A 26,388-nucleotide genomic window follows, 5' to 3' on the forward strand; every position below is an offset into this window, starting at 1 on the left:
GTTCTGGTTCTTTGCAACGAATTCCTGAGTTTAAGAAACCCTTTAAATGCCACATATCTGAAATATCCCTCCAGGTGTACTCAACAGACCTCCGAGTAACATTGTTAAGGCCCTTGATTAAGGCAGAAATTTCTCTTGATTCAACTGGTTAAAGATCTATTTAAACAAACATATTATACAACCGGTGTCTGAACAGGAAATGACCCACATGTGCATATCACCCTACAAATTCAGTTTTGCACCAGACAAGAAACACCATCCTTATCAATCCACTTTCTTGTGTTTTTGAAGTCTCACTGATTCCTGAACCTCCTTTTGGTAATGTTCTATGGTGTCATGGGGTAGGAACCTCAGGTTTGCACACTACCCTCTACATTCTTTGCTGATCTCCACCAAGATATGGTGGGCCTGACTTGGTTCCTACGCATCTAGTGTTGGCAAGCCTTGAGGGGCAGCTGGCCTTGTCTGGGTACCCTGCTGAGCCCTGCAGAAAGTCATGGATGGGAAAAACAGTGGCTCCTTTGCTCACTCACCTGGCTTAGGCTCTGGCACTGGTGATGTCTAGCTGTTTGCTTCATCATGTGGCCCATTCATGAATTCAGATCACCCGGTTGTCCAGTCACTCCCTAGTTTCTTGAAGCTGAGCTCTCATGACCATATACCTGCTCCCCCTCTTTGATGGGAGGTTCACCCCACAGCCTCTGAGAGGGTGGGGGAGTACTGAAGAGTGGCCCTCTGCCCAGTCAACGTCCATGGGCTTCTCTAGCCTACAAGAAATTGTACTGTAAAACTCTCAACCTTGATTCTGTGGAAAGGCAGGAGACAATCCCTGCCTTCTGTTAGACTCACCAGACCCTCTGCCATCTCCAACCAACTGCCTAGGACCTGGCATGTTGGATAAGGTGCTTCTCTAAGGGAATCTTAAAATGCTCTCAGGCTGTGTTCCACTGCTCTGGGATCCCCCAAACTTGGAAGTAAGCAAAATATCTGGGCAAGACCATTTTCCCCTTCTTTCTTTTCCTATCAGACCTCTCTCCTGAGGACACTATTTTATCTTCATTGTGCTTTTTACTGCTGACCCACCCCCTGTTCATTCTGATCAGTAGTCAAGTTCATGAGCTTCAGTGACATTGGGGAAGTATAGGATTGAGTTCTCTAACAAGCATAGTCAGTACATTTAAGAGGAGGCATGAGGACTAGATTACAGCTTTCTGCCCCAGGAGACTGAAGGGGATAACCTGGGTGGGGGGGTTGGGGTGTGGGAGAGATGGAAGGAAAGTCAGAAAAGGAGAGTGTGGTCAGTGGGGTCTGGGTCAAGCATCTGAACTTTAAAAGACAAAGTGGATGGGTGGAAATCCCCCTTCAGAGCTTCCTCAGCTTCCCTTGGAGTGAGCACTGTCCGTGCTGGGGCCCAGAGGCCAGGCCAGTGGGGTCCACATCTACAAAATGTCTGGCCTCCATTAAGTGAAAATCGCACTTCTCCTGCAGCAAGCAGCTCTGTTTGTTCCTTGTCCTTCCTGTTGGCATCCAGTGAATGCCTGCCCTTGACAGCAGGTGGCATCAATACACTCACTAGAGTGAAGCCCATCCATGCCCCATTGGACTCAATCCCCATTGACAGACTGGTGTGAAAAGGAAAGCCCCTTAGGAGAGCAAATAAGAATGGTTTGATCCAAATGTTTGGTGCAGGGATTATACTTTGCCCAGAGCTTGGTATATAGGGCTGCTGGAGCCCATGGGGATGAAGCAACATCATCCTCCAGGAAACATGGGTGGGAATCTCCGGTGGTGGTCAATGGTGAGAGAGGTCACATGCTCTAGAACAGCATAAAAGGACCCAAGATGCTGGGGAGCAACTTTCTAGGGGAGATGGAAGAAAATAAGATAAAACGACCCTTCTTTCCCAAATACACGAAAAGGAAGAGATCTTAGAAAGGATGGAAAACTGATGCTTGGATTGCAGAGAAAATAATTTTGCTAGTTCTCACAAGAATTCAAAATAATACAAGCTCTGCTACTTGCTAGTTCTATTACTTTGGGCTAGGCACTTAATCTCTTTATGCCTCAGCTTCCTTATCTGTAAAATGGGGATAAAAGAGTGGTTATGGAAATTAGTAATAACATATGTGAAATATCTAGCACATTGTAGGGCTTAACAAGTCACATCTACCATTATTATTATAACATATATATGATGTATTGCTGTATGACATCATAGTAATACATTACTATATTTTGACGCCAACTTTATCGCTGAAAGTCATGTAACTTTCTGCATTAAATAACGTAGCAGCAACATCAACAACAAAAAGCAAAAATTGTAATCTAAGAAAAAATCATAGGAATGCAACTTTGGGAGGATTTAATAAGCTAATTATGCTAATAGAAAAATAGAGAAGATGCTATGAGCAAGTATTTTAACTAAAGAAAGACAAAAAATAATCAATAAACATGAAAAAAAATTTGCTCCACTGAGAAATTTTAAAAATACAAATTAAATAGAACAATAAAATACCATTTTTCACCTATCTTGTTGACAAAAACTTAAAAATTATGATGCCCACATTTGGACTGGTAGCTGGAAATAAGTAGTCTTTTGTACTGTTGGGTGTGGTAGGCATGTAACTTGTTCACCCAATTCTGGAAAACAATTTAACAATATATATCGAATGCCTTAGAATGTTGCATCATCTTTCCCAGTGATTCCACTTTCAGGAATTATCTAAAGTAAAAATTATAGTTTAATATAAAGATATCCTTTAAGCACTCTATTTTATAATACTGAAAAATTTAAAACATACTAAAATAAATTTGAAAAAAAATAGATTACTTTCTAGAGGATCACCTCAGAGATTTCTAAGCATAAGGCTATAGAAGAAATCACACACAAGAAAATTAAATCAATACACAAAAAGATCATAAAATCTATTTAAAAGAAAACAAGCTGGAAAAAATATGTACCATAAATATGATAAATTTGTGTTAATATCCTGAGTGCATAAAGAATTCATACAACTCAATAAAAATGTCATCCAATAGAAAAATGAACAAGGAATTATCTGAAGACTATTCACAGAAAAAGTATGAATGGTTACTAAAGATAAGAAACAATATTTAACCTCATTAGTACTAAAAAGGAATGCAATTTAAATGAGATCAAAAAAAATTTCATCAGGTCAGCAAAGAAGTTTAATTGTGTTGTTGAGGTTGCAGGAAACTGTGCATTTTCATTTACTATTGTTGGAAGTAGAGATTGGTTTAAGCATTTTTTCTGGAAAACCACCTGGTAGTAATAGTAAATGTCTTATAAAGATCATACCCTTTGTCTTTGAGATCCCAATCAAGCAGTAAACAAAAGAACCAATCCAATAAATCCACAAAGAAAGATGCATAGTAATTTTCTTCATGGTGTTATTCATATTTTGCACGTATAGGAAACTGGTTAAATAATGTATTTATGTGGTGGTCGACAGTGTGGGCAGCGAGACCAATCGCAGTGAGATCAGCTAAATCTTCAGCGCATATCCCTGTAGATGTCCCAGATACTAACAGACACATGTGATACGCAATGTATGACAGGTATTAGAAATACCAGATCGGAAGGTTATTTTTTTTTATGAAATGTATAAGAGAAAAGAGAAAAACTCCAACATCAGAACTTTTTCCCCTTTACCCTTCAGCCAGACTCTACTTCAGCTCTTCTAAGGGTCAGGATTCTTTAGTTCAGCATATTTTTGCTAATGTACAGATTGAAATTTAGATGTCATTTTCCTTTTGCATTCTGCACTGATTTGAAAGGATGTATGTCCCTAGGAAAGTCATGTTTTAATCAAAACCTCATTTTGTAAAGGCAGAATAATCCTTATTCAATATTGTATGTTTGAATCTGTAATTAGATCATCTCCCTGGAGATGTGATTTAATCGAGAGTGGCTGTTAAACTGGATTAGGTGACGACATGTCTCCATCCATTCAGGTGGGTCTTGATTAGTTTCTGAAGTCCTATAAAAGAGGAAACATTTTGGAGAATAGGAGATTCAGAGAGAGCAGAGCAGAATGACATAGCCATGAGAAGCAGAGTCCACCAGCCAGCGACTTTTGGAGATGAAAAAGGAAAATGCCTCCCGGGGAGCTTCATGAAACAGGAAGCCAGGAGAAGAAGCTGGCAGATGACACCGTGTCCGCCATGTGCCCTTCCATATGAGAGAGAAATTCTGACTGTGTTCGCCATGTGCCTTCTCACTTGAGAGAGAAACCCTGAACTTCATCGGCCTTCTTGAACCAAGGTATCTTTCCCTGAATGCCTTAGATTGGACATTTCTATAGACTTGTTTTAATTGGGACATTTTCTCAGCCTTAGAACTATAAAAACTGGCAACCTATTAAATTCCCCTTTTTAAAAGCCATTCTGTTTTTGGTATATTGCATTCTGGCAGCTAGCAAACTAGAGCACCTTCCCTGGCCCCTCTCTAGTCTCCCCCCTCCCCACCCCCCGTCAGGTAAAGTGAAGCCCTCTGTGATCCCCAGCCCTGTGTCACCTAAAGAAGACAGGACTAGTTAATAACAGAGCTTTTGGGGGCTACAGTTGAATTGCTTAGGATAACAGGAGTCTCTATTTGCTGTCACCCCTACCTGGGGATAGCACCTTACCAGCCCATCACACCCATTCATCCCAGGCTATCATCTACCCTGATCCAGGCCCCAAATCATAAGAGGAAATCTGGGAAACATGAAGGTTGTTTATATTTAAAAATACAAACAAACAAAAAAACCCAAAACCTCCTCTTGAGAATTCTGTACACAGCCTAAGTATCCATCAGCAGATGAATGGATAAGCAAAATGTGGTATATCCACTGTCTCCACCCATTTGAGTGGGTCTTGATTAGTTTCTGAAGTACTATAAAAGAGGAAACATTTTGGAGAATGAGAGATTGAGAGAGAGCAGAGAATGCTGCATCACCACGAAGCGGAGAGCCCATTGGAGATGAAGAAGGAAAACGTCTCCCGGGGAGCTTCAGGAAACCAGAAGCCAGGAGAGTAAGCTAGCAGATGATGCTGTATTCACCATGTGCCCTTCTAGCTGAGAGAGAAGCCCTGACTGTGTTCACCATGTGCCCTTCCACTTGAGAGAGAAACCCTGAACTTCATTGGCCTTCTTGAACCAAGGTATCTTTCCCTAGATGCCTTTGATTGGACATTTCTTTAGACTTGTTTTAATTGGGACATTTTCTCGGCCTTGGAACTGTAAACTAGCAACTCATTAAATTCCCTCTTTTAAAAGCCATTCTGTTTCTGGTATATTGCATTCCAGCAGCTAGCAAACTAGAACATCCACACACTGGAATATTATTCAACCATAAAAAAAAAATAAAGTTCTGACACATGATGCAACACGGATGAACCTTGAAAACAATGCTAAGTGAAATAAGCCAGAAGCAAAAGCACAAATAGTCTATCATTCCACTTATATTAAATATCTAGAATAGGCAAACTCACAGAGGCAGAAAAGTTACCAAGGACTGAGGGGAAGGGAAAATAAGGAGTTATTGCTTAGTAAGTACAAAGTTTCTGTGTGGGGTGATAAAAAAGTTAAATAAAAGATGGTGGTGATGGTAGCACAACATTGCAAATACACTTAATGCCACTAAATTGTACACTTAAAATGGTTAAAAATGGCAATTTTATGTTTTATATTTTATAACAATAATTTTTTTAAAGGAATACTGTACGTAACTGCCAAGTGGGGTTCGAGGGTATGAGACCTCCAGGACTTGCTCAAGTAAACACTCCTAAAGAGGACAGGTGGGTCTAGTTAATAGCAGAGCTTTTGTTTTGCAAGTTTGTGGCTACAGCTGAATTGCCTAGGATAACAGAGGACCAAGAAAAGGCTTCTGCCCGTGGGCCTCTCTCTCCAACCTTCCCTTACGTAGTAGTCATCCTTTCCTCTAAATAAGTTTTGAATAAATATTTTAAAACTATTGGCTTAAGCAGATACCAAATTAATGACCTGCCCAAAACACACGTAGAAATTAGTCCAGCATATTTTTGCTCATCTACGGACTGAAACTTAGATGTTGTGCTGGTTTAAAAGGATTTATGTACCCTAGAAAAGTCACGTTGTAATCCTCATCAATCTTGTGGGAGCATCCCTATTCAGCACCACAGGTTGGAAACTTGATAAGGTTGTCTCCACGGAGATGTGACTCACCCAATTGTGGGTATTAACGTTTGAATAGTGGGAGATGTGACTCCACCCATTCCAGGTGGGTCTTGACCACTTTATTGGAATCCTTTAGAAGAGGAAACATTTTGGAGAAAGCTTGAGAATAACGACAGCAGCAGAGACACAGGAACAGCAGAGCCATGCAACAGAGAGCCCAAACCACCAGAGACCTTTGGAGATGAAGAAGGAATATGTCCCTGGCGGAGCTTCATGAGACAGGAAGCAGGGAGAGAAAGCTAGCAGATGCCCGCATGCTCGCCATGCGCCTTTCCAGTTGAGAGAGAAACCCTGAACATCATCGGCCTCCTTGAACTAAGGTATCTTTCCCTGGGTGCGTTAGATTGGACATTTCTCTAGACTTGCTTTAATTTGGACATTTTCATGGCCTTAGAATATGTAAACTTGCAACTTATTAAATTCCCCTTTTAAAAAGCCATTCCTTTTCTGGTATATTGCATTCCAACAGCAAGCAAACTAGAAGAAATGTCATTTCTCCTCTGCCTTCCTGGCCCCTTTGTCCCCCGTCGGGTAAAGTGAACCCCTCTGTGATCCCCAGCCCTGTGTCTTTCCCCATCGTAGCAGTGAATTTAGTAACCACCTGTTTCACTTTTATGTCTTCTCCACCACCGGATCCTGCACTCTCCAGGGGCAGGAGTATGTGTTCTGTTCATTGTTGGAACCTCAGTAGGGAGCACTCAAAACAATATTTATAAAATGAATAAATAATGAAAAGGAGTGGAGTTGCCGTGTGGGACTATTTCTTTCAGATAAGTTTAGCAGGAAACTCAGTGCCTAGAAAAGAACGTGAAATAAGCCCACGTGTGCGACCAGAGGCTCGCGTCTCTCAGCTGGCTGCTTCCTGCAGTGGTGGCCCAGCATGACCTAGAGGAATAACTTGGAACTGCAATTGCAGCTGATTTCTAAACCTGGCTCTGCCGCACACAGTATATAGTTCTGGGCAACTCATCGGAACACTGGAGGTGTTTCAGGAATTAGGTCAGTGACGGCTTGGAGTTACGAACCGTGGGAAAACATGTTCTTAATGTTAATCCGTCCCTGTGGGCATGAACCCATTATAATAGGACCTTTTGATCACTTCAGTTAAGGTGTGGCCCAACTTTAATTTAAATTAAGGTAATTTAAACCTACTACTGGAGGCCTTCTAGAAGAGGCTACAGAGAGAAGCCACAGGAAGTAGCTGCAAGCCGGAAATCAACCGAACCTAGAAGAGAGAGGAGACAGCACTTGCAGCGCCATGTGACAGAAAGGTCAGGAAGTGCAAAGATTGCCAACCAGGAGATACGGACCCGGGAGGAAGCAAGCCTCTAGCTGCTGAAACCATGAGCAAACAAATTCCTGTTACTGAGCCAATCCAATGTACGGTATTTGCTTTAGCAGTGGAGAAACTAAAACAAGGTCTTTAAAACACTTGGTATAATTCTGATTAAAACACGTACATTAATAAACACAGAGTGAAAATATCAAGCAAATCAAAATGGTATCATTGCGAAGTTTTGCACAACCTCCCTAATAATGAAAGGGAAGTGGATTTTTAGGCCTTTGGATGTTTTTGTCTATCAGAATACTAGACTTGTAAAGGATAGATAAAACCTGGTTTGGGCCCGGGTGTAGAAAAAGGACCCATCTCAAACTTAACATGAAGGTAAAAATTGTTAAAAAAAAAAAAAAAAAAAAAAAAAAGAGGGGAGGAGCGATGTGATTTCAGTACATTTTTTTGAGTGGTATTTTAAAGTACATACTATGGGATCAAGCAACCCCACTTCTGGGAATCTATCCAACAGAAATAATAGCAGAAGCATGTTAAGGTATATATTCAGTGATGTTCTTTGTAGCTTTGTTTGGGAGTGATTCAGAACTGGGGATGGCAGAGGTGGAGGTGAGAGAGGTGAGCAGGCAGAGGTGAGAGAGGCGACCTCTGTCTTGCTAATGAATATGGTGACTCCAGCTGATTCCTAGCTCATAAAGCAACACCGAGGCACAGATGTCACATCCCAGGGTAGTCAATGGAGAGTTTACTTTCCATTGATAGAAAAGAGGCCTTTCATCTCTAAAGGTTAACATTCATTTGTTTTTATCTGTTTGTATTGTTTGTAAGAGACAAAATAGTAAACAGCGTCAAGACTCCCACCTCTTAAAAATGGACTGCATCGATGTAACCACAATTTCCTTTTCTTCAATATACTATGAATACACAATGGGCTTTTTTTTGATCAGTACAAGATCTCCCTCATTCTTTTTTTACTATCTTCATCTATTACGTATTATAGCATAATGATAAAACCACATCTCTGTTATAAAAGGACATTTATATCGCTTCCCATTTCTTGCAGTTACCAATGTATGTGCTCCCTGGTCCAAACCTTAGCGTCAATCTCTCCCCAACCAAATTCAAGCTTGTTTTTGCTCAGCCTCTCCCTTTTTCCAACCACTATCCTATCTTCTAATGAATGACAGAGATGTCCTTTCCCAGGTTTTGTGATTCAGAATCAGGAATGGGAAGTGGGGGCGGCAGGGGTGGGGGGGTGGGGAGGAGGGCAGGAAAAGCAAAGCAAGAGGAAGGAAGAGGGAACAGCTTACAGACAGCCTCATGTTTGGAGGTTTGGCCAGAAAGAGGCCTGGAGAGTGAGGGTGAAAGCGTTGCTGTGGCTCAAGAGCTGGCTTCCCTTCACTGCTCTTGGAGAGACGCTAAAGGTTGGAATTCCTTTTTACTGACAGTTAATTTTTTATTGCTAAACAACATTTCTGCTCTGTCAATGTTCTCCAGCAGATCGTGCAATGAGCGTTCACAGAACAGAATGTGTAAGCTAGAAGGGATTTTGTGTGTTTATCCTCTCAACGTATGCTTACTACAAGTCTGTTCCCTGTAGGACCCTTGCTGGGCACTAATGGCACAGCAGTGAAGCAGACTCAGTCCCTGCCCTCATGGAGCTTGTAATCTAGCAGAGTAGACCCAAAAGTAGATGGGTCATTCCAACAGAGTATGATATACCCTGACTGGGTAGAGGCCTTTGGAGGGGGCCCATAACCCCGACAGGGATGGCAGTGACAGGGAAGGTTTCCAGAAGAGGATAACATCTAACCCAGACACGAAGAGCAAGTAAGAGTGAACTGGATGAAGGGCAAGTGAGGAGCAAGGTGGAAAAGGATATGTGATGAGCATGTCCTGATGACAACATGGAAAATGGAAGGCTGCAAGCAGTTAAGTATGGGTGCAATGTAGGGTCCCTGAGGCAAGATGGAGAGGATGGGGGGCGAAAGGTGAGAAATAGTGTTCAACAGGTAAGAAAGGGTGATCACAAACATGGCTTTATGTGCTGTTTTGAAGATATTATGTACCCCAGAAAAGCCATGTTTTAATCCTGATCCAATCTTGTGAGGGCAGCTGTTCCTTTTAATCCTGTATCAGTACGGTAGGGTGGAAATTTATGATTAGATTATCTCAACAGAGATGTGGCATGCCCGATTGTGGGTGTGACCTTTTGATTAGATGGAGATATGACTCTACCCATTCAAGGTGGGTCTTGATTAATTTGCTGGAGTCCTTCAAAAGGGGAAACATTCTGAAGAAACCTCAGGTGCAGACACAGACACAGACATTTGGAGATGCAGATGCTGATGCTTGGAGAACAGTTGTTTCAGAGCTGACAGAGACGTGGATATGTGGGAATGCATGGAGCCCCAACAGAGAGAGCAGATGCCTAGACACAGACAGAGCCCATCAGATGTCACCATGTGCCTTCCCATGAGATGCTAAGCAAGCCAGAACCCAGAGCTGTGTCCTGGAGGAGCTAAGTGAAGGCCCACGGATACTTAGAGAGGAAACCATTGGCATCAGAAGCTGGAAGCAATGGAACTGGGGAGAAGGTCCAGCAGACACCACCTTCCCAGCTGACAGAGGTGTTCCAGACAGCATCAGCTTTTCTGAAGTGAGGTTAACCTCTTGTTGGTACCTTAATTTTGGACATTTTCATGGTCTAAGATCTATAAACTTGCAACTATTAAATTCCCTTTTTAAAAGCTGTTTTATTCTGGTGTATTGCATTCTGGCAGCTTTAGTAAACCAATACAGATTTTGGTCTGGGTCCTGCAGTCTGTGGGGAGCCATTTAAGAGTTTTACACAGGGGACTGATATGACTGAGTTTGTTAAGAAGGACCACTCTGGCTGTAAAGTAGAGAAAGGAGTGGAGGGTGTAGCAGGCAGAATAATGCTCCCCACCCCCGAGATGCCCTAATCCCCCACACCTGTGAATATGTGACATGACAGTCATGATTAAATTAAAGATCTTGAGATGGGGAGATGATCCTAGAGATGAATCAGTAGGACCAATGTAATCCCAGAGATCCTCAAAAGCAAAAGAGGGATCCCCCTATCCAATGGAAAATAAAAAACAGGAAAAGTTGGACTGTTTAGCATAGCAGTACTCTAAGTGCGGCCCACGAATCATGATCTTTGCATTGTCAATCTGAAATGAAATAAATGCAGAAATTGAAACTTAGGAATTTGACAAATTCTACATCTTTTGAGTCTAGAAATTTTTTTTAAAAACTGAAAAAAAAAAGTGAAAGAGGGACGCAGAAGAGAGGCAGAGGGAGCTCTTACTATGGAAAAAATGTCAGAAAGACAAAAGAACTTTTCTGGCTTTGAAGATGGAGGAGAGGGAACATGAGCCAGAGCCAAGGAATGGGGGAAGACTCTAGAAGGTGGAAAGGGCAAAGAAATGGATTGGCCCCTTCGGCCTCCAGAAAGGAAAGCAGGGAACAAATAAAAGGGGAAAGCTGGAAGCAAGGAAACAATTAGAAGTTTCAAAAAGTCAAGCATAAAAGGTTGGTCATGATGATGAATATGCAACTATGTGATGATATGGTGAGTTACTGATTATATATGTAGAACGGAATGATCAAAATAGGAATGTTTGCATTTGTTACATGTTTTTTGGTATTTAAATAAATAAATAAATAAAGGTTGGTGTCCTGAGGGAAGTGGTTGTGGTAGGGATTTAGAGAAGTGGTCAGGTTAGATAAATATGGGTGAGATGTGGTCATTGGGACATGGTGATAGTTCTGGGGGAGGGAAGAAGGAAGAGTCAAGGTAAAGGACACACATATTTTTGGCTTAAGCAATAGGGACGGTGGTGCCATTGGCTGTGCAACGTCCCACATGAAAAGGAGCAGATTTAGGCCAGGAGATAAGTTCGTTTCAGACGTGTCAAGTTGGTGCCTGTGAAACATCCAAGAGGCAGTTGGATAAGCAGGTCTGAGCTCTGGGGAAAACATGCAGGTGATTATTAAAGTCATTGGAATGAATAAGACGGCTGAGGAAGCATATGGACCTTGTAGAACACTACATAAGGATGTGCATTCCCACTAAGGAGCCTGAAAAGGAGAAAAAAGCTAGACAAAACAGCTAGTGAAGTAGCTGTTGGACAGTGCCGCGCCTTCAGCGTGGTGTGCTGCGGCAGCGGCCCCCTAGATGGCATCAGAGCTCCAGACAGCCTGAGTTACTGTTAATCAGGAAATGTTGGACTGAGGTTCAGGTAGAGAAGGGAGGATGCCTGGCCTTTTTTCTTTCTTTTTTACCCCACCCCTCATTCCTATGAAAATTGGGGGGGGGGGGGGGGGGGGGGGAAGAACAGGAGATTGGAAACTAAAACTTAGAGGTGTGTGAGGTGTAAACTGGAGACCCAAGGGCCTCAGGTCAAACAGAAAAGTCTAAGAATCTTCTCTAAGAAAGACCAGCAAAAGCCTGTGTGTACAGCTGGAGCTGGATTTCAGCCCCATGCTGCCATCTCTGTCATCCATTTTTGTGCAAAGCTCAAACTGTGCAATCCTATGCTGTGACCTTATTGGTAAAGAAGGAAATTCACAGCACTGGTACCAACTATGCACCAGAAACTGTGGAGACAGAGCTGTGCGTCCTTTAATAAAATCACTTCATCTCTCTAAGGCTCTGTCTTCTTGTGTATACGATGGGAATAATCACAGGACCCACCTCATTAAGTAGTTGTGAAGATTTAATGATATAAAGCACATAAAGCACTTGGCACAATATGTCATATAGCAGGTGCTCGACAAATATTAATTATCATCATCATTATTATTAATGAAGGATATTCTTAGCAATGGTACTGACACATAGTAGGTCTTCAAGAAATTTATTTTATTTATTTATTTATTTATTAAGTTAAAAAAATTTAACAACAAACAAAAAACACTCTTAATATATGCTCATTCTGTTCTACATATATAATCAGTAATTCATAATATCGTCACATAGTTGCATATTCATCATCATGATCATTTCTTGGAACATTTGCATCAATTCAGAAAAAGAAATAAAAAGAAAGCAGAAAAAGAAACAAAACGAAAACAGAAAGAAAAAAAGAGAGATTATACATACCATTCCCCTTACCCCTCCCTTTCATTGGTCACTAGCATTTCAAACTAAATTTATTTTAATGTTTGTTCCCCCTATTATTTATTTTTATTCCATATCAACAGATATTTTTGAAATGGACTTTAGTCATATTCTCTGGACTAATCTGCTTGTTAAGCCTGAAAAGGCTTTGCAGGGTGGGCCACGGTGGCTCAGCAGGTAAGAATGCTTGCCTGCCACACCTGAGGACCCGGGTTCAATTCCTGGTGCCTGCCCATGTTAAAAAATAAAATAAAATAAATAAATAAATAAATAAAAAGGCTTTGCAGAAGTAGAATCTTTAAGCACTAATAGGGATTAGCTAGGCATAACCGCATCATCTATAGTACACAGAACAGTGCCTGGTAAGATAAAAAATACTTCAGTAAATATTTCAGAAAGAAGGAAGGAAAGGAAAAACGAAAAGGGAAAGGGAGAACAGAAAGAAGGGAAGAATGGAGAAAAATGGTAATTTTTAACTGAGGTATGAATCTCTGAGCTAGGTGCATATCTCTAGATATGATTCTTTGCAAAATGTTTCTGAGACAGTTGCTATCAGTATTCTCTAGGCCCCCATGGTCCCCAAAATATGTATGTAGTTCTGGTAGATTGAACACACGTTCTTAATCTCAATCCAAGTCCCTGTGGGTGTGAACCCATTGCAAATATAACCCTGTGAAGATGTTATTTTCAGCTAGTGTGACCCAACTGAATGAGAGTGAGTCTTAATCTGAATTGCTGGAGGCCTTATGAAGAGAATCTGGAAGTCACAGAAGCAAGAAAGGAAATGACAGGCAGCAAAAATACAAGTCAAGGAGACCCAAGGATTGCTGGAAGCCAGCAGCGGAAAATTGCAGTCTTTGGAGAAAAAGCAAAATTTTTGCCAATATGTTGATTTTGCAATTATTCTAGTCTCAAAACAGTGAGCCAATAAATTCCTGTGGTTTAGGCCAACTTGTTGTATGGTATTTATGATAGCAGCTCAGGCAAATAGATCATGAGATACTATTACAAAGAAGAGTTTACTAGATATTTGTTAAAATCCTAAAATTGGACTGGGTACCAATTCTGGCAGAGTTCCAGTGATGGAATAGATTACATCTGACTAACCTGTCCATCGATAATAAATATAAACTCCAGACAAAAAAAATAACAAAAAACTTACAGTAAAGTAACCAAAAGCAGGCACGAACTGGAAAGAGATTTGGCATTTAAAATAAGGGAACCATGCTGGGTATGATTCACTTTTATGTGGATTTTCTGTTGAGGGTGCACCTCAGGCTTTGCAGCAAGTAGAGCAACTAAAATTTGATCAGAAATCCAGAGTCTTACTGGTCTGCTGAATCAAGAACAGAGTTTAGGGCTCCTAAAAATTAAAGGAGAAAAAACCAGAGAGGAAAGAGCCTAAAGAGGGATAGCCCAAAGTCTGCATATAAACTCTCCTCAAAACTTTGACTAGCCTCTGAACTGAACACGCACAGACAAGACTTCCAGTAGCCAGAAGGAAGCCAATGGATGCAGGGATGAAAGAACTGAGCAAACATTTTAGCTGCTGCCCAGGGGAAGGAAGACGAATTGGAATTCGTCTGCCAAATTGGTAAACACCCAACACTTTCCATTAAAACCCCAGAAAGACTATATCTTAGGAATAAAACCTATATCCCAAGATGAAGAGATATAATCTAGGACTAGGAGCAAAACCAAAAATAGGCTCATCAAAACAAAGAGCAAAGCCAAGCTTCAGCAAGTTCAAGATGACCCACCAATAATTTAATTGCTGGCTAAAACATATATATATATATATATATAATAAATCAACACTCCTTAGAGTAAGATAACAAAATTCAGTGTCTCTATAACATTATCATTCATGTCTAGATACAACAAAAACTACCATATGCAAAACAAACAAAACAGAAACATTTGACCCATAGATAAGAGGAAAAAAGCCAATAGAACAGAGGGTTTCAGTCTTCATCTTGAAATTATAGGAAATGATACTTTGGATTTACAAGGAAAAAAAGGGAAGAATACTAGAAATGGCAAATATGTTGCTAAATATGAAATGCGATGTTTCTTTACTTTCTTAAATCATTTGAATGTTCATGGACTCTTTGCCCAGAAATAAAACCACACATCTCTGGTCAGTTGGTTTTCAACAAGGGTGCCATGCCCATTCAACAGGGAAGAAATAGTTTCTTCAATAAGTGATGCTGATACAATTGCAAATCCACATGCAAAATAATGCATTTGGACCCCTACCTCTTACCACATACAAAAATTAATTCAAACGGATCAATGATCTAAATCAAAGAGCTAACACCATAACCCCCTACAATAGTACCTTATATTATGCAATGGATTTTTAGATTTTGCACCAAAAGCACAGACAACGAAAGAAAAATTGGATGAAATGAACATAATCAAAATTTAAAACTTTTGTGCATCAAAGGACATTATCAAGATAAAGAGTAAAAAAAACAGGATAGATTGCAATACTTGTAGTCAATGAGAGGGAGGGGTAAGGGGCATGGGATGTGTGTTTTTTTTCTGTTTTCTTTTTATTTCTTTTTCTGCAGTGATGCAAATGTTCTAAAAATGATCATGATGATGAATACACAGCTATGTGATGATAATGTGAGCCACTGATTATATGCCTTGGCTGGGCTGTATAGTGTGTGAAGATATCGCAATAAAATATATATATATTTTTTAAAAGACATTTTCAAGAAAGTGAAAAGCATAGAGAAACCATATATCTGATAAGGGTTTAATATCCAGAGTATATAAAGAACTCCTACAACCTAACAACAAAAACACAAACATTCCACCTGGTATTTAGAGATAAGAATGAAGCTGATTGGATTGGGATTAAGGTGATTCAGAATACAAGGGTAAGAAAGACATTGCATGTATTTGAGATCAAAGGAAGAAAGTTTTATTATGTCCAGAACCTAGATTTTCTGTAGCACATAGTCTAACTCAACCTGTCTGGACAGATCATTTAAACAATCCAAACACAGGGAGCTCAGAACAAGAATGAAAGCCTTTAATCCTGTATAGCTTAATGTAATGCCTGGATACATCCAAGATTATATTAAGCAGATAATCAAAAAGTATTGGCAAAGTCCCTTGAATGATGGGGAAAAAAAATATGAAACAAACTTTATCAACAGGGAAACCCCAGATACTGTGGCAAATGTTAGGGACACCCAAATCAATTGGCCAAGCCCTTGATCTTGAGGCTTGCTTTTTTTGAAGCTTATCTATGTAGTGGAGAATCTAGCCTACCTATAGATATGTCTAAGTGTCACCTACAAAGGACCTCTTTTGTTGCTCAGATGTGGCCTTTTTCTCTTTAACCCCAACTCTGCAAGTGAAACCATTGCCCTGCCCTCTACATGGGACATGACATCCAGGGATTAAAGTCTCTCTAGTGGCATGGAAGATGACCCCTAGGAATGAGACTGTTCCTGGCCATATGGGATCAACAATGCCATCCTGACCAAAAGAGGGGAAAAGTGAAACAAATAAGGTATCAGTTGAGAGAGTGCAAATAGAGTCTAGAGGTCACCCTGGACGTCATTCTTATTCATGCTTTAGTTAGACATTGCTACCTATCATAACTTGCCAAACCCAACCAAAACCATTCCTGCCAATCCTAAAGCATACGTAGGGCATTATATAAGATTCTACAAAGGTTCCATGAACTAGGGTAACTTGCCAAAATGTACAACCTCTCCAGGCACTAGAGTAACTTGCCAGAAACCTACAACCTGGTTTCTGATAAATCCTGATGGGTCCCTGGTACGGATAAGTCCTGAAACCTAGCCCAGCCTCTCTAGAACATCAGATAGTTCCATCTCCCTACCCCACATTAGTGACAGACCCTTCCAGTATCAAAAACTTAGAATTGCCATAGCCCAAACAACCCTAATGAGAGGTATGGAAAGATCAAAGGTGATGGTGGAATTATAAATAGAAGATAGGACTTAACAAATGAATGTGAATGCTGAATCATTAAATTGATACCTCTTTTTAGTCTCCAGTATTTTAGAGCAGCTAGAAGTAAAAACCTAAAATTGTGACATTGTAACCCATGTCAAAGTCTCAAATATGTTCTGCAACTAATTGTGGTGCTTTGCTTAGAAATGTATAGCTTTTTTGTATATATGTTATTGTTCACCAAAAAAAAGGGGGGGAAAAGTTTATTGTGATGATAAAAAAGTATTTAAGCCCGCTAGCCTCCTATATTCTGGAGCAGCTAGAAGGAAAAATATGAGAGGATCAAATGGTAGCCCATGACAAACTCTGGGATCTGGCCTGTAACCACTTGTTGAAGAGTGCTTTGAAAACTATTACTTTTTTTTTTTTATTCTTTGCTTTGTATATACGTTATACTATACAATAAAAAGAAGTTAAAAATAAATAAATAAATGAGCTATCAAGTCACAAAAAGATATAAATGAACTTTAAATGCAAATTGCTAAATGAATGAAGCCAATCTGAAAGGGCCACAAAAAACAAAACAAAACAAAACCCTACAACCTCCAGATGGGTCCCTGGACCAGATGAGTCCTGAAATGCAGAGAGGCCAGCCCTTCCAGAACATTAACTAGTTTATCCCCCAACCCATATTATCAACAGCCCCTTCCAACATGAAAAAGTTAGAATGGTAATAGCTCAAATACCCCTAAAGAGTAGGAGAAAAGATCAAAGGTGATGGTGAAGTTACACAGAAAAGGTAAGGTTTAACAAATGAGTATGAGTGCTGAATCATTATACTGATATTTCTTTTAGCCTCTAATACCTTAGGGCAGCTAGAAATAAAAACCTAAAATTATGGAATTGTAACCTATACCAAACTTTGAAATCTGTTCTACAACTACTTGTTGCGATGTACTTTGAAATTTATTGCTTTTATGTATACATGTTATTTAAAGAGAAGGAAGAGTATAACAGAGAAGATGGGATTTAAAAAATAAGTATGACTGCTGAATCATTATATTGATATTTCTGTTGGTCTCTAGTGTCTTGGAGCAGCTAGAAGGAAAAACAAGAAATCGTGGAACTGTAACCCATACTAAACTTTAAAATCTGTTCTCTAACTACTTGTTAAAACGTACTTGGAAATTTATTGCCTTTTTGTATATATATTTCACAATAAAAAAATTTTTTTAAAAGACGAACATCCCAATTTAAAAATAGACCAAGGGACTAGTCTATTGGAAAACATGGCTATATTAGAAGGGAATTTCCATCTTCACTTTTCTATATCATATGTGCGACAAGATTGCGAAGAGTGGAATCTAAGTTGCTTCACAAGTCAGTAAGTTCTTTGATAGTCTGTATATTCACATATATGGACTTAAATCAGGGTGAACCAATGTTAACAAAATTTAAAGGTATGTACTAAGACATTTTGAGTATTAGGCCAGTAACTGTTTTTCAATAACTAAAAGACACTTCCACATTTTGAAACTATATGAATGTGGGAAAATGACTTAATACAAGGTAGAGTTATATTTGAGGCCAGTGGTTTATAAGTTGCCAATGAAAAAATGTTTGTGTCACATGCATTGCCTCATGGATAACTATTTTCGTCTAATTTTCCATTTCAATAGTCAAATTTTTGGATTTGAGGGGACTTACAATGGAACCAAGAACTATTGTTTTGAGGGAACTCTGCTATAATATTAAGCCAGTCATTGTCTGTTTGGTATGGATATATTCTAATCAAGCCATGGTATCAACCTGTAAACTTGTTTCATTTAAAGCATTTTTTCTATTAAAAAAAATAGGCCAAGGAACTGAATAGACATTTTTCCTAGAGATATAAAATAATGGCCAATAAGCACATGAGCTCAACATTATTATCCATTAAAGAAATGCAAATTAAAACCACAATGAAATACCACTTCATACCCGCTAGTATGGCTATTTTTAAAATTCCAGAAAATAAGTGTTAACAAGGATGAGGAGTAATAGGAACTCTCACGCATTGTTGGTGGGAATGTAAAATAGTGCAGCCTCTGTGGAAAATAGTTTAGTGTTTCCTCAGAAAGTTAAAACATAGGATTACCTTATGACCCAGCAATATCACTACATGGTAGGTACCCAAAATAATTGAAAGCAGAAACTTGCACAGATATTTGTTCATTAATGATCATCAAAGCATTATTCACAATAATCAACAGGTGGAAATGACTCAAGTGAACATCAACAGATGAATGGATAAACAAAATGAGATATATCGATACAATGGAATATTATTTAGCCATTAAGGAAATGAAACAACGATAGATGCTACCATATGGATGAATCTTGAAGATGTCATGTTGAGTGAAATAAGTCAGACACAAAAGAATATTCTATGATTTCTTTTATATGAACTTTTTAGAATAAGCAAACTCATAAAGACAGAAAGCAGAACGGTGGTTAGCAGGAGTCGGAGGAGTGAAGAACAGGAGTTATTGCTTAACCGGTATGAGTTTCTGTTTGGGATGACAAAAATATTCTGGAAATAGATAAAGGTGAAAGCTACACAATATGTCACAGAAATGTTCACTTAAAAATGGTTTCAATGATTTTTATGTTATGTATATTTTACCATAACTTTTAGAATTAATTAATGTTTGTTCTAGTTTGCTAGCTGCCAGAATGCAAATATACCAGAAACAGATTGGCTTTTAAAAAGGAGAATTTAATAAGTTTCTAGTTTACAGTTCTAAGACCAAGAAAATGTCCCAATTAAAGCAAGTCTATAGAAATGTCCAATCTAAGGCATTCAGGGAAAGATACCTTGATTCAAGAAGGTTGAATTCATGAAGTTCAGAGTTTCTCTCTCAAGTGGAAAGGCACATGGAAAACAAGCTCAAGGTTTCTCTCTCAGCTAGAAGGGCACATGGTGAACACAGCATCATCTGCCAGCTTCCTCTCCAGCTCCCTGCGAAGTGTTTTCCTTCTTCATCTCCAAAAGTCGCTGGTCTGTGGACTCTCTGCTTTGTGGTTCTGTGGCATTCCGTCATCCTTCTTTTCTCTCTCTGAATCTCCTCTTTTATAGGATTCTAGTAAAGTAATCAAGACCCACCTAGAATGGGTGGAGACATGTCTCCACCTAATCCAGCTTAACAACAACTCTTGATTGAGTCACAACTCCAGGGGGATGATTTAATTAAAGTTTCAAACATACAGTACTGAATAGGGATTAGAAGAAACGGCTGCCTTTACAAAAAGGGATTAAGATTAAACATGGCTTTTCTAGGGTACATACATCCTTTCCAACCAGTAAATTTGTTAAAACAGAGAAAAAAGTTACAAAGCTCCTTGAAGCAAAAACAATACAATGTATTGTAAGGGTTATAAAACATATAGAAATAAAATATATGAGGAAAATAACACAATGAAAAGGAAAGATCAATGGACTTAGAGCTGTTGTAAGGTTCTCAATACATTTATTTATTATTTATATAATATTATAAATTTATATAATATTTTTCCTAAGTATACTTTGATAAACTGAGAGGGCATATTATAATCCCCAGAGTGACCATTAAAAGAAAAAGCACAGGGCAGGCCATGGTGGCTTAGCAGGCAGATTTCTTGTCTGCCATGCCAGAGGCCCAGGCTTGATTTCTGGTGCCTGCCTACGTAAAAAAAAAAAAAAAAAAAAAAGAAAGAAAAAGAAAAAGTACAAAGAAGAATAATTAAACTGTCAATAGAGGAGATAAAATAAAATACTAAATATATTCAACCCAAAACAAGAAAAGAGGAACAAAGAAACAAGGAAGAGAGGTGTCAAATAGAACACAAATAGCAGGATGATAGAACTAAACCTGACCATATCAGTAATACAATAAATGTAAATGGGCTAAACACTCAAATTAAAATGCAGAGATTGTCAAACTGGGAAAAGCATCAAGATTCAAGTGGATGCTGTTAATAAGAAATGAACTTTATACAGACACAATAAATTAAAAGTAAAATGATGAAAGAAAATGTACCATGCAAACATTAAGCATAAGGCAAATACATTTCAAGACAAGGAGTATCACCAAAGATAAAGAGGGTCATTTTGTAATGATAACTGGGCTACTTCATCAAGAAGATATAACAATTCTAAATGTTTATGCACCTGGTAACAGAGCTTTCAAACTACATGAATAAAAAATTGGCAAAATGGAATTAAAAAAATAGAAAAATCTGTGATCATAGTAGGAAAGTTCATACCTCTATTTAAATAATTGATAAAAGAAAAATAAACAATAAACTCAGTAAGAAGGAGAATGGCTATCTCCTCTTGGTTGTAACAAGGCAATACCCCAATCCTCCTGATAGAGTGGTGCAAGAAGAAATCAGCTAAACTAGAAGGTTTAGAGGAGATTCAGAGACTTATAATACTCAAAATATTCTACTTCAATTGAAAATCACTTGTCATAACAAGAACCAGGAAGATGGCAAACTGAATGAAGAAGACAATCAACAGATGCGAACAACAATTTGTCAGAGATGCTAGGTTTATCTGACAAAGATTTTAGTATCAAAACGTTTCGACTAGAAATTATGAACACACTTGAAACAACAACAACAACAACAGAAAGCCTCAGCAAAGAAATAGAAATAATAAAGAACCCAACTGAAATTTCAAAACTGAAAAATACAATAACCCAAAAAATTCAATGGATGGGCTCAAAGCAGTAAGGGCTGAACATATGAAGGGAAGAATCAATGAACTTGAATACAGAAAGATATGTTACCCAATCAAACAAGAGAGAGAAACAAATGGAAAAAACAGAACATACTCTTATGGAACTATAGGAATATAACAAAAGGTCTAAGATTTGCTTCATCAGAGTCCTGAAAGGATAAGGGAAAAGGGAGGGCTGAAAATGTACTCTAAGAAATAATGGCTGAAAACTTCCCAAATTTGACTAAAAACATAAACCTACAGATTCAAGAAGCTGCGTGAACCCAAAACATATAAACCCAAAGAAATCCATATTAAGAGACATCAAGTCAAACTTCCAAAAGCTAAAGACAAAGAAAAAACCGTGAAAGCAGCGAGAAAAAAATACCACTCTAAGCATGCAGGGCGGAAAAACAATTCAAACGACAGCTGATTTCTCATCAGAAACCACGGAGGCCAGAAGTTAGTGGCCCAACGTTTTTCAAGTGCTGAAAAGAAAAAAGAAACCTGTCGATTCGGAATCCTATATTTAACAGAACATTCTTCAAGCACGAAACAGATTGGGGCGAGGGCGGGGCTTCGCGACCAGGCTTTCGCGTCCCGGGTGTCCTGGGTGGGGGCGGCGGCAGCGGCTCGGGCTGCGGGCCACGGAGCGCGGGGCAGCGCTGCGCGTCCGAACCGGGCCCCGGCGCCGTGACGCTAGAGCTGCGAGTGGCGGGGCCCGGGGACCATGTCCCCCCGGAGCAAGGTGAAGAGTGAGTACATGAAGCGCTACAAGGACCCGCGGTGGGACGTGTACGGGCCCTGCTACCGCGAGCTGCTGCGCTATCGCCTGAGCCGCCGGCTGCTGGAGCAGGCGCACTACCCCTGGTTCTGGGAAGACTGGGGCGAGGCCAGCACTTCGGATGACTCGTCGGCAGCGACCAGCGGCCAGGGCTCCCGGTGCCCCACGCCCCAGGAAGCGCCGGCCTCGCCCCCGCCGCCCTCGCCGCCCGGATCTGCGGCGCCCGAGGGGCAGGTAAGGCCCGAGCCGGACGAGGTGCAGGAGCTGGAGGCCTTGGGGGACGAGGACAGGGACGCCGGCGCCGCGGCTTCTCCAGCATTGCCAGTGAAAGTAATAGTAGAAAAGCCTGAACAAATCGAAACCGGAGAAACTGATAAATTACCCAACAGCATTGCACCTCGACAACATCGAAGTGCCTTATTTGCTAGAGGAAATAGGAAAGCAGTCAAAAGTCCTCAAAGATCATCCATTAAAATAAAAGAAAACAAGCATCCATTTGCTCTTTATGGCTGGGGAGAAAAACAGAAAGACACAGGAAGCAAAAAAACTCATAATGTCTGTGCTTCTGCCCCGGTGCATGAGATCTACGAGTCAGCGTTAAGAGCCAAGAGCAGAAGACAGATGGAAAAAAGGAAACTGGTTGCTCAAAGGCAGCGTGCTCACTCTGTAAATGTGGAAAAAAACCTAAAGGTTGAATCTTTTTTTTCAGATAACCCTTGGATGACAGAATATATGAGATGCTATTCGGCAAAAGCTTGAAGAAACAGTTGCCTGGACATCCTCTTTTTAAAACGTGGAAATGAAATGAAAGAAAAAGACAAAACCGAACAACCATCAAAAGAAAACTGGACATGGGTTTAAGAAACTGATTTTGCAAGGTTTTTTTTAGGGAATTTCCACATGCTTGTTACCTATTTTGATGAATCTTGGCCAGATACTTCAGCAGTAGGACAGACAGTTGAAGCTATTTATGAGGATAATTCCCTAAATCCTTGATGTTCTTATAAAGGTTTTGTTTTAAAGCATCTTAATCTTTTAAGATACTTGACACCAAATGCCTTTACATGGCTATGGATGCCTAACAAATTTAATCATGTTTTGTACAACCATTCAAACTCCATAGCTAATAAGATCATTCCATCTTGCAACATGAGACTCATTTTCATCAGGAGGAGTTTTCTTAGTGAAAGAATTAATATCAAATAAAAATGAGTTTCAACATTAGCATTGCCTCCAGGTATAATAAAACTAGAACTCCGGTAATTCCTGAAAAATTAAACTTACATCTATTTCAGTTTAACATCACTTCATGTTGCAGATCATGATATGTAAAACTTAAATGGGCCGGGTAAGGATCATCTTTTTTTTCTTTAAATTATCATCCAGCCACTTAGTATTTAATAGTTCAAATACATTCCTATAAACAAAGTGTCAGTGTAATATGTATTTAGAGTAAAAGTGAAGTTTCTTTTGTGTCAAAGACTGTCACATTATTATTTTTTCTAAATATTGCAAGAGTATTTAGAAAGCATAATGGAGAATTAATCACCTACTGGAGCCTGGCCACTTGGTGTACACCCACTATGGATTTTTGCATCTTGCGTAATTATTGGCAATGACATTTAAAGTTTTTAGTCTGAGAAGTCACTTAATTTGTAAATTGAGATTAACTAGCCCACTGGGGATGTAGGAAGACTATTAAGATATCAGAGACATTGCCAACTCCACTTTCTCTGTTTTCCTCTACCAAACATAATGACCAAGTCTTGATGATGTAAATATTCATGCTTTTGGTTGAAATACATTACTATTTGATTCCTATTCAGAAGATCTCGTACATCAAACTTAATGTGAGAATGGTGGTGTATGTATAAACACAAATGTAAGAATGTAAATGTAATATTCCTTCTTTTTAGTATGTAGCAGAGACAGAAATCTACTAGGAGGGTGAGTATTAAAATAATTTATAAGACATGCAAAAAGGTACCTTGCTTATGCCAATTTAATACTTCAAGCTGTGTGAATGAAAATTTGGTGTTAGATTGTGAGACTGAGCATTTCCTTCCTATTTTTACTCTGGGTCCTAAAAGTACTATATTCAATTTATAGAATTGGCTTTATTGCACATAAGATCTTCACACACTGTCATAACTGCATGTGCTGGTTTGAAAGGATGTATGTGCTCTAGAAAAGCCATGTTTTAATCCTAATCCCATTTTGTAAAAGCAGCTGTATCTTCTAATCCCCATTCAGTATTGTATGTTTTAAACTATAATTAGATCATCTCCCAGGAGATGTGATTTGATCAAGAGTGATTAAACTGGATTAGCTGGAGGCGTGTCTCCACCCATTAGGGTGGGTCTTGATTAGTTTCTGACATCCTATAAAAGAGGAAACATTTTGGAGAATGAGAGAGATTCAGAGAGAGCAGAGAATGACATAGCCACGAGAAGCAGAGTCTACCAGCCAGTGACCTTTGGAGATGAAGAAGGAAAATGCCTCCCGAGAGCTTCATGAAACAGGGAGCCAAGGAGAAGAAGCTAGCAGATGACGCCGTGTTCGCCATATGCCCTTCCGTATGAGAGAGGAACCCTGACTGTGCTCACCATGTGCCTTTCCAGATGAGAGAGAAACTCTGTGTTCACCATGTGCCCTTTCACTTGAAAGAGAAACCCTGAACTTCATCGGCCTTCTTGAATCAAGGTATTATTCCCTGGACATTTCTATAGGCTTATTTAATTGGGATATTTTCTCGGCCTTAGAAATGTACACTAGCAACTTTTAAAATTCTCCTTTTTAAAAGCCATTCGTTTCTGGTATATTGCATTCCAGCAGCTAGCAAACTAGAACACTGTACTAAGCTTTGAAAACTCATACTGAAGAACTGTAAGCTTTTTACTTATAAAATTTTTTTACTCTATTTGCATAGTTTTGAGATGAATTATTTTACATAGAGAGTTTTCCTAATCATTGAGATGTATATTTACTTAGTAAGAGGAAATCTTAATTGTACATGTTGTCTAAAACAACCTTGTGAGTAATTTTGGTCTTACTATTTTTAGTCTTTAAACACTGCAGATAACTAAAGATCAAATCAATGTGGCAATGTCTGATATTGTAGCTGATTGTAAAAACTGTTGCTTTAAAACCACTACTTGCATGTTAGGTTTTAACCATTGAGCTCAAGCTTTTCATGTTGCCTCTGACAGTCTTAGGAAGGATGGCTTCAAGAAGTAATCCAGACTCCACACTGATGGACTGCCTTAGAAACCTGACTTTCTCTTGGGCTTTGAATGAGCTGGCCTTTCTCTAGTTTAGAAAACCGATTCATGTGCTTACTACTGAAAACTTCAGATATTGATAAGACCTAGAGGGCAAATACTGATAATTTTCCCCTTTATTTGTAAACAGAGAACAAATAAAGATTTTTAAAGTACTTTTGAGCTGCGTGAACAGCAAATTAGGCCGTGTGAATTAATGGTGAGTCCCCCTCCTGTGTCCAAGTCCTTTTGATCCTACGAAACTTTTTTACTCATCTTTCCATACCCGGGATTCAAGGAGCATCTGACACAAGGGTTTCATAATCACACAGTCACATTGTAAAAGCTATATCTTTATGATGGTGTATACATATGATTGAATATTGTGCTGTTACAAAAAGGAACAAAGTCGTGAGGCATGCAATGATGTGAATGAAACTGTGGGACATTTGGTGAGGCAAAATAAGCTAGAAACAAAAGAACAATTATTGTATGATCTCCTTTAGAAAATGCTTATAAGGAAACAGGGGCCTAGATTGTAAGCTTTATAGCAGACACATAATGGTAATTAGTATTTCTGGATTCTTTTTTTTTTAAACATGGGTAGGCACTGAACCCGGGTCCTCGGGCATGGCAGGCAAGTACTCTTACCTGCTGAGCCACCGTGGCCCGCCCAATATTTCTGGATTTTGAGAGGCTGCTTTATATATCTGTAACCTGGTATTTAGAGATAAGAACCAAACCTATCAGGTTGGGAATAAGGTAATTCAGAACACAGGGTAAGGAAGACATTGTCTGTACTTTAGAACCACACCTACTCTTTGAGACCAAAGGAAGAAAGACTTATTTTTTCTGGAACCTAAATTTTCTGTCGCACATAATCTAACTCAACCTGTCTGGATAGCTCATTTGAACAATTGAAACACAGGGAGCCCAGGAAAAAAAATGAGGGCCTTTAATCCTGTATAGCTTAATGTAATGCCGATACATCCTAGAATATA

The 26,388-nt window shown here is 39.3% G+C and overlaps 1 pseudogene; it reads left to right on the forward strand.

Moving 5' to 3' along the window:
- Positions 1-21,980: 21,980 nt before the first annotated feature.
- On the forward strand, positions 21,981-25,928 carry LOC143674424 (centriole, cilia and spindle-associated protein pseudogene; annotated as a pseudogene).
- Positions 25,929-26,388: the final 460 nt, after the last annotated feature.

Source organism: Tamandua tetradactyla, chromosome 2, assembly GCF_023851605.1.
Source record: "Tamandua tetradactyla isolate mTamTet1 chromosome 2, mTamTet1.pri, whole genome shotgun sequence".
In the NCBI taxonomy this organism is placed as follows: Eukaryota; Metazoa; Chordata; class Mammalia; order Pilosa; family Myrmecophagidae; genus Tamandua; species Tamandua tetradactyla.